Genomic DNA, 10,049 nt, shown 5'->3' with positions numbered 1-10,049 from the left:
TGTTCAAAGGCGGGGGGGGGGGCAACTTTAAGGGAGGGGGAGGATGCACTTACCCCTCCCTCTGCTTTCCCCTTGTCAGTGCTGGGTGCACCCGGCATGCACACGCACACCCAGCACTTCTGGCCAAGGAGGGAATGGGCGGCAGGGAGCTATACTGCCACCCGATGGAGTCTTTACAAACCCAGCACCAGTGGGGTTTAGGCTCGCTGTTGGCCTTTAAGAGAGCCCTAAAAATCTATTTATTTGGCCTGGCCTTCCAAGGCTTATAAAGTGTTGTTGTTCTTAAAAGTATTGTAATTGGTTCTAAATAGTTTTAATCATTTTTTAATTGTTTTTATATTGTTTTAGCATTGTTTTAATTGTGGGTTCTATGTCTTTTAAAAAGTTATTGTACACCGCCCAGAGCCTCTGGATGGGGCAGTTTATAAATGTAATAAACAAACAAACAAACAAACCAATAAATAAATTTAGGTTAGTGAAATCCAAAATATAAATATAATATAATGTATAAATAAAGCAGATTGCAAGGAGCTACAAAAGGATCTCTCCAAATGGGAGGGCAGGCAACAAAATGGCAAATGTGGAGAACTAGATATCCACTAGATATCCCACAATTCACTGTGCGAGCAGCATGGTGTATTGGGATATCTCCCAGCTTCCAGGCCACTCCTTCCCTGTGCCTATATGGAAAGCATGGCTGCCAGCAGCCCAAAAGCTGCTGGCAGCAGTCTGAGTGCCCACATGACCTGGGTGTGAGGTAGCAAGTCTGCACGTGTCTTCCTACCTCACTTTTAGCTTGGGCTATCTGGGGGAGGAGCGCCAGGATTGGGAGCGATCCTGGTGCTTCTCACAGCCTGGATAGGGCTGGTTATGAGAATGACCTCACTGTCTGAATAAGGATAGTGTTGTATAACATTCTGTCTTTAAAGCCTCAAACAACACTTTACATAAGAACTGCCTTGCTGCTGGTCAGACTCAGCTCCATCTTGCCCTGCATCCTGTTGCCAACAGCAGCGAGCAAGATGGCCTCTGTAAACTCCCAAGCAAGAGGATGTTAACCATATTCTGTTTCTTGTGCTCAGCATTTTATATTCTAAAGTAGACTGCTTATGAACATGGAAGCTCCATTTAGCAGTCTTAGGTAGTAGCCATTATTGGTTGCCATTATGAATTTGTCTAAACTTTTAAAAAATGCTAACTGAGCTGGTGATCATTGCCACATCTTGTGCTAGAGAATTCCAAAAGTTATGTGTTTTCTGAAGAAGCACATATTTTTGTCTTGCTTGTAGAGCGAGAAAAGTCCACCCACATTGCAAGAGAATGTAGTTTGCCAGGCTCCTCTGTAACACAGAATCTAGAGAACACGAAACAGAAATCGAGGACTGCAAAAGGAATCCCCTGAACCTCAAGTACAGGTCCATTAGGATTTGGTATAGAGGGATTCAGAAGGAAGCGTAGAGTATTTCTAGTAAATAAGGTTGTTGATTATCATGATATATCTAGACATCTTGGGACTTGTTTCTAGAGCAAAATATTGTAAAGGAGCTTCATCCTTATTCTTGGGAGTTTGGCTATGTCTCTTCTTGTGGGCCTTGCCATGAAAATGTTTGTTTTAATTTGACAAATTAATATGGTAAATGAGTAGTTTCCTGGAGTATTTCCCTTTGAGATTAGAAAGGCAGGATAAAAATTATCTAATAAAATAAATGCATAATAATTAATTAACCATCTTGAGCACAAACCACTGAATTACTTAATGAAAATTGGTGTATTCTCATTTTCCACAGTTCTCTTAAATCCAAATATTGTAGCTTCATTGACTCAGAATGGCAGGACTCAAATAGCTCTCTCTCTCTCTCGCTCTCTCCCCCTCTCCCCACACACACTATGTAAGTTTTCAATATAAACTGTAAATATGCCATAAAGAATCATTTGACAGCCTTAATAGGTCAGCACAGTTAGTCTTTAACTGAAAGCAGTACCTTTTTTAACCATACAGTCTTCCCAAAGCAATTGTGACTCATTTTTGTCTACTAACAGTATTTACTTTTTCTCAGCAAAATTTCTTCCTCCTTTGGCAGAAAATCCATGATTTCTGGCAACATACTTTTCTCCTTTGCCAGCTCCTCTAAATACCATCAGGAACAAAAACACATTTCACGAGTTTCTGCCAGCACCTTCTTTGAGGTCTGCAGCATGAGCATCCATCCACAGAGCGGGGCAGCAAGAGCACCCGGCAATGGAGAAATTCCCCAGTGCACTGCACTCCTGGTGCAGTGCATTGTGGGATGTAGGAGGATGTCATCCTCTGGTTCCTAGCTCTGCCAATCACTGCCGTGCTCAGAGGTGTAGCTATAATTGAGCAGATGGGTTCAAAGAATCCGGGCCGCCCAGCTCCCGAGGGGCCTCCAGCTCGACTCCTCTCTATTTTCTTCATTATCTCCCTCACTCCAAGGGGCCTCTGGGGAGAGGGGTGAACACAGGCCCCCTTTTCCCTAGCTACACCCCTGGCCATGCTGCTCATGTGGGCACATGATTGGCAGAGTGAAGAACATCCCCTGGTCATCTGGGAGGAGGCAGGTAAGAACCTGGTAAGAACCTGCCTCTCCCCCGCCCACCTACCTCCAAGCCTCACTGTTTAGTGGTGTGCACAACCTCTCTGTTGGAGATGTGACTCCATAGGCATTGGCTTGCAACACCATAACTCCTATTGACCACAAAAGACATTAGGAGGTGCTTCACACGAGCAGTATGAAGTGCCAAAAGGAGGTCTGCATGGAGAGCAGGTTTCCCCAACCCTCCCTGCAGACAATCCCTTACTTTCCCTTGGGTGGGTGGATCGCCTGCCCAGACGAGCAGCGGCTCGCCTGGGAGCTCTGGGGGGTTGGGTGGAGGGAAGCACCACCATGTAGCCCCCTTGGCCCCTGGAGCCCCAATAATGCATTGCACAATTTTATTGGGAGACACCCCCCCCCCAATGTGCAACTAGCAGTAGCTGACACATGATCAGTTAGCTTGGTTTTTGGGTGAGCTCACACCCCAAATCCAGGTTAAGCGGTGGGCTACTTTAGAAGGCTCACTGCCATGCTGCTGCCAGGAGCAGCGTGGCTTCTGGCAGTTCTCACACACAGCGAAAACCAGGCTGGGCTTTAGGCAATTGTCTCCAGATCCCCTCTTTGAGCTCTGTTCTCCCCAAACTGGGGTTCTTTGCAAAAGAAGGCATTTATTCCATTTCTCCTCTACCAGAATTCTGCATGTAAGCCCCTGAGGGTGTGGTTGGGGACTGAGCTGCCCTCCCTCCCCAGCTGCTAAGGGGAAATGACTGCAAAGACGATTAATAAAGGAGAGGGAGAGGTTGAGGCCTTTTCCTAGGTCCCAGTTGCTGGCAACCGAGAAGGGTTACATTAAGAGTTAGATCCAGTTTTTAAAAGGGGGGAAAAAAATCCAAGCATTCAAGAGCTGAGAATATGTTTAACATAATGAGCCACAATCATAATGAACCACAATCATTCCTGGGTTAGGCTCCCAGGAAGGAGCCTAACCCAGGTTAACACCATGGTGGGACACATGAGTGGTGCCTGGATTGAGCTCCACTACCCACCACCACCTTCCGCCAGACACAAACAATTGGCAGCTGGGTAGTACCAAACCCATCAGTGCCAGTAGCCAGCCCCGCCCAGCCCTGGCAGGTCCTCCGGACAGGCCCCCACTATACTAGCAGGTCTTGCACTGCCAGAAACCTGGCAAAACCTCAGTGGCTGGCCTAGCTGGCCCTTGATTGCCCTGCAGGGGCCACATGGCAGATTCTGCCAGCCAAAGAGCACTCAAGCAGCCTTGGCACTCCTTGGGTGCCCTGTTGCATATCGATTGGCACGACCCTGAGAGGCAGCACGTAAGCCATCAGCACCTACCATGTGGCTGCCAGAGGTCGTGCCCTCTCCTCTGACCCCCAGCCCAAGGCAGGGGCACCGGTGAGGGTGGGCTGGACTGTACACAGAGGGACAGCCTCCCTGGACCAATTTTGGAGTCAGCACCCCTGCATACCCTCTGTCCCTGAACACAGGTGTCAGCCTTGCCAATGAAATGGGCTGCCACTCTGGCTGGCAAGAATTAATTGTGTGCCCCTTGATTTTTACCCTATTGGTTGCCCCCTTGATTTTTGGCTACTGGACAAAGGGGGTCCTCAATGTGCTGATTTTTGGAAGGGAGGTGCAAGCCTCTCCAAATCTCTGTTAAAAGATAGAATATTCTCTCCACTGGGACCCCACTGCCCCAACATGGGTTCCAACCCTATCCCTCTACTGTCGCCCAGCCGTGCCAGCTGGCCCAGGTACCCTCAAGGGATGGACTCTGCACAGGGGGGGGGGCATGGTTCCACAACTCATATGTATTGAGTCTATTGGCAGTCCAATAGAGAGGGCAGTTCCCTGTCCCCAAATGGCTCCAACTCATAAAAGGAAGATAGGGTTGATGCCAACAGCAGCCACTGAAGGAATGCTGAGCGGGGGTAGGATGGGGACAGTTGCTCTCCCCTTGACAAACATATGGAAAGGATCACGTAGAAAAGTGCCCCCTTGCTCAGGCGTCAGGCGTTGCAGTAGTGGATGCTTATGCAGACATGCTGGGAAGCTGGCACCCCACTCTACTGTTGGACCCAGGGTGCTGTCCTTTCCCCTTGCAAGTGCCCGCTGCCACCCGGGGTGCCTGTAGCTCTCAGCTGACAAATGGCAAGTGGTGGCAGGTGGTGGGCATGGCCACCACACGTGGCATCACAGGCTGCTGGTGCTCAGGGCTACTGAACTAGTAGTGGGGACAATACACGTCCGAAGGCAGCTCCATGCTGGCATCTGCAATGGCCACACGGCTGGCTACCCCAGTTTCATGCAGGGCTCTGGCCCACTAACTTGGGCCTTTGGCTAGCCTGGGTTTGGGACCTTGCCCCCATCTGCATGCGCACCTAACCCATGTTAGTCTGCCACTACCTGTGTTAGTATCATTGTGTGTCATGCCTCAATGGCTGCATTCACACGTATATGATACTACCCACCCGCACCCTCCTGTCCAAATTTGGATGTAACGGAGAGCACTCTCTCTGCAGTTAGCGAGACTGCAGAGAGGAGAGGGGACTGGTTGTGCAGGCTTCCTTCTTGCATGAAGGACTGCCCGCACAGCCAATCACAGCCAGAGAGAGGAAGGAGCTTCCTCCCTCAACTCCAGTCACAGGGAACACAGCCTGCAGTTCTGAATTCAGGTGTAATGCAGGCTGCGTTTAAGCTTGGATTGGGCAACAAAACTCACTACAAGCCAAGGGTTCAAATTTGAGTTCTAAAATGAAAACTTCGGGTTGGTTGCCTCCGGAACTGGAATTTTCTGCATTTGAATGTGCAGGTTTGGCAACCTTTGGCCCCTTAAACGCCACTTTTGCATTACATGCAAATGTGGCCAATGTATAGTTTGGCCCTGAGTTCTTGAATGGAAAGAAGATGTCACATCCCACCCACTTCAGCTAGAAGAGGAGGAATCAGGAGTGTGTGCAGGAAATGGGCGGGGGGAGAAGAAGCAGTTTTGCAGTTTGGGATGAGACAGAAAAAGAGAAACAGAAGCAGAGACAGAGAAAAGACACTCGATTTGGTCTTTTGTTTGGATCAAGAGAGTGTTCCGTGGGTGGGGGATTTGTAGTTTCCCCATTGACATGGATGGACAACCATCTGGTTAAGGTTGGTTTCACAGTCACAGTTCACCTCCGCAGGGGTGGTGGACCTGTTAGGATGGTCCACCCAAGAAGGCTGCTGGATCCATTAGGATTCCAAAAAGCATTGAGTTTTAGTTTTGTTTCTGCCGGTGATTCTGTTGATGCCCTGGTGGGTATCTGGAATAGGGAGCTCACCAGGGCAGTAGACACAATCACTCCTAAGCATCCCTTCTGAACTGCTTCAAAGATGACCTCTCCAGATGACCTCAACATGTGGCGAGGATAATCAATACTCTAGGTAATAACCAATTTTGCCCAGAAAAATATTGTCCATGTAAAGGCATAATATGTTGGATCCCTATCCAACAGTCCAGAGCTGTTGGATGAGGTGGTATAGAAATGTAAGTAAGTAAATAAATAAATAAATAAATAAATAAATAAATAAATAAATAAATAAATCTGCTTTGCTCTGAGAACTTAATCAGGGATAGTGGATCACCATTCGATAGGATGCCATGCTGCTTGACTCCCCTCATGCTCTACTTGTATAAGAAAGCAAATATTATAAAGGTGCCAATCTATTTTTATTTATTTTTATTTAACTTATTGGTATACCATCCACTGCCAAAGACTCTAGGTGGTTTACAACATTAAAACAAACCAATAAATTTTAAAACAATTTAAAACATATAAAAGTCCAAATTAAAATAGCTGAAGCCCACCAAATCAATAAACATATTTATTTATCATTTATCTACTTGGTCACTTAGATTTAAACAGTGAATGCTGCACTGTCCAGGTGGTGATGTTGAAACAGGCTTATTCTGAATGGTGCAAAAACGGACCAAAGAATCCTAATGCAGACATGCCCTCAGGGCTTGTCCAGTTGGGCTTGCTGCATGGGTGATAGTGGTGTACTGCAGCACCACTTCAGATATGGGACAGAAAGATACCCCAAGAAAGAGTGCTCCAAGGACAGCAATTCTTGTAAAAATTATTTTGCTGCTCACAGGAGCAAAAGGCTTTATCCAAGACTTGCTCTTTGGGATTACATTACCTATGCAGTTTTTGCTAGTCTCTTGCCTGCTGTTTGTACTAGTAAAGATCAGCACAATGATCAGAGGAGTCCCCTTGTATCTTACAATAATAAGGCATGCTAAGTCAATATGTTTGACATGAAAACAAAAAGTTTCCATCTGGGAACATCCTCCCTCTCAGCTCCCCTTCTCTTCAATGAGAATCAAATGGGCTTCGCAGCACCATTGTAACAATGAGCAAAAGGGAATCACAAGATATTTTGTGCAGTAGAAGAGTTATATGAGTTATTTATAACATTTAAAACAACAGCCCAGGAATGGCCAGCTTTTGTATGTAATAGTAAAAGTGTTATAATAAGTGTAATAAGTGTTAACACAAGTATTATAATAATAATAATATAATTCATATAAACTATAATATAATTATAATTATATTATATATATAATTATAATTAATATAAGAATAAGAATAAGAATTATGAATAACATTACAAGCACACACACACACACACACACACCCAGAAATGGCCATCTTTTGTATTCTTGGGGGTTATTCTGTTCTGAAGATACGAGTCTAGGGCAGAGCTGCACAACTTTGGCCCTCCAACTGTTGTTTGGAACAACTTCCATCATTCCCAGCCACAGAGGCCAGACTTCATGTTCTCCAGAAGCCCTTCACATACCCTATTCATCTGTCAGGCAGTAGGATAGACCCAGGACTACACATCTTTGGTTCTCCTACAGATATTGGACTACAACTTCCATCATCCCTGAGTAGTCCTGCGTCTATCCTATTGCCTCACAGATGAATAGGGTATGTGAAGGGCTTCTGGAGAACATGAGGTCAGGCGATATGAAAATATTTGTGTGTGTGTGTAGCACGAATGTATCTAATAGAACTTCTAAAGAAGCAGATTTGCAGTGGCACTTTGCCTTTCATATGGAGGAACATTTAAGCAAATCCTTATTGTCTTATTATTGTCTGTCTATCTATCTATCTATCTATCTATCTATCTATCTATCTATCAAATTTGTACACCACCCCAAAATGTTGTCTCTGAGAGGTTTACAGTGACATAAAACAGGTTAAAACGCAGAAAATAAAAACCTTAAAAGAATTAAAAACTGGAGTCAGATTAAAAAGCTTGGATGTAGAGATGTCTTCAAGTGCTTTTTAAAGGTTGTCAGAGATGGGGAGGCTTGTATTTCAGTAGAGAGTACATTCCACAGTCTCAGGGCAGCAACAGAGAAGGCCCGTCCCCATGTGGTCACCGGCCAAGCTGGCGGCAACTGGAAATGGACTCTTCAGATTACCTCAGTGGCAGTGGGGCTCATAATGAAGAAGATGTTCTCTTAAATACCCAGTGCCCAAGCTGTTTAGGGCTTTATAGGTTATAACCAGCACTTTGTATTTTGCCCGGAAACTTATGGGTAGCCAGTGTAGCTCCTTCAGCACAGGAGTAATATAGTCTTTCAGGGATGACCAAGAGACCAACCTGGCTGCTACATTCTGTACCAACTCTAGTTTCTAGACTATGTACAAAGGCTGCTCCATGTAGAGTGCATTGCAGAAGTAAAGTCTAGAGGTTACCAGCAGATGTACCATCAGTCTAAGGCAGTTTGTTTCAAGAAACAGACATCACTGGCATATTAGCTGAAGCTGATAGAAAGCACCTCTGGCCACCGCCTCAATCTGAGATACCAGGAAGAGGTGTGAATCCAGAAGCACTCCCAGACTGCATACCTGTACCTTTTGGGGAATTGTGACCCCCTCTCAAAGAGGCAGATCAAAATCATCTCTGGAGTTCTGACCCCTCACAATAAATACCTCTGTCTTCTCTGGATTCAATTTATTATTCCTCATCCAGCCCATTAACACCTCCAGGCAGTCATTTAGGGAGATTATGCCTTCTCCTGATGACATTGACATGGAGAAATAGATCTGGGTGTCCTCAGCATACTGATAACACTCCGGACCCAATCTCCTGATGATCTCTACCAGTGGCTTCATGTAAATGTTAAAAAGCATTGGAAGCAGTATGGAGCCCTGAGGGACACAATACATAAGCTCAGATTTCGAAGAGCAACAGTCTCCAAGTGACACCATCTGGAATCTGTCTGAGAGCTAGGAGCTCCACTGTAAAATAATGCCTCCCACCTCCAATGCTCTCAGACGTTCCAGAAGGATACTATGGTCAATAGTATCGAAAACTGCCGAGAGATCCCAAAGAAAACATGTGGTAAGTTTCACCATTCCAAGCAGCTTATCTACATCCTTAGGAGTCACAAACTGGAACTGATCCAGCAAAACCACATAAGAAGAGTTGCTGCACACCTGTGATTTATTTATTTATTTTATTTATTTATTCCAACAGAGTCACACTTCCTCTGTCAATTCCCAATTGCAGATCATCCATCAGGCCAACCAAGGCAGTTCCACCCCATAGCCCACTCAAAAGTCAGTTTGAAATGGGTCTAGATAATCAGTCTCCTCCAAGACTGTCTGGAGCTGAAAGGCCACCGCCCACTCAATTACCTGCCCAGCCATGGGAGGTTGGAAACAGGTGCTTAACTCTGAGGGACCCAATGCAGGCTTCTTCAGAAGAGGTCTAATGATTGCCTCCTTAAGACAAGGAGGCATCCTGCCCTCCCTCAGAGAAGCATTTATGATTTCAACCAGGTCTTCTACAACAACCTTTCTGCCAGATATAATAAGTCATGTTGGGCAAGGGTCAAGATAACATGTGGTAGGTCTCACCATTCCAAGCAGCTTGTCTACATCCTCTGGAGTCACAAACTGAAAATGATCCAGCCAAACCACATAAGAGGAGTTGCTGGATACCTCCGATTCAGACACCACAATAATTGTGGAATCTCCATCTAAGTCGGCCTGAATATGAGAGATTTTGTCTACAAAGAACTCATTAAGAACATCACAGCGGTAATTGATGGTTCCAAATTCTGACTCAAGGAAGGAGGGACATGTACTAGCCCCCTCACAATCCTGAACGACTCTGCTGGATGTGAGCTCATAGACACAATACGAGCAGAAAAGAATTGCTTCTTTGCTGCATGTATTGCCTGAGCATAGATCCTTAAGTGTGTTCTATGTTGTAATCTGTCGGATTTGAGTTGAGTCTTATTAAGTCTTATTGTTTCATTTCCCCTTACAAGTGAAACTGTGAAGAAATCTCAAACTATGATTAAAACATGGTAGCACAATCAGACCTGAGTTCAAATCTCCATTCAGCCATGAAGCTCACTGGGTGATGCTGGGCCAGTCTTGTGTCTTGCAGCCTAACCTACTGCACAGGGTTGTT

This window comes from Hemicordylus capensis, chromosome 1 (genome assembly GCF_027244095.1).
Source record: "Hemicordylus capensis ecotype Gifberg chromosome 1, rHemCap1.1.pri, whole genome shotgun sequence".
Lineage (NCBI taxonomy): Eukaryota > Metazoa > Chordata > Lepidosauria > Squamata > Cordylidae > Hemicordylus > Hemicordylus capensis.
The sequence above is the reverse complement of the archived record's forward strand: the minus strand, read 5'-3'. Positions refer to the sequence as shown.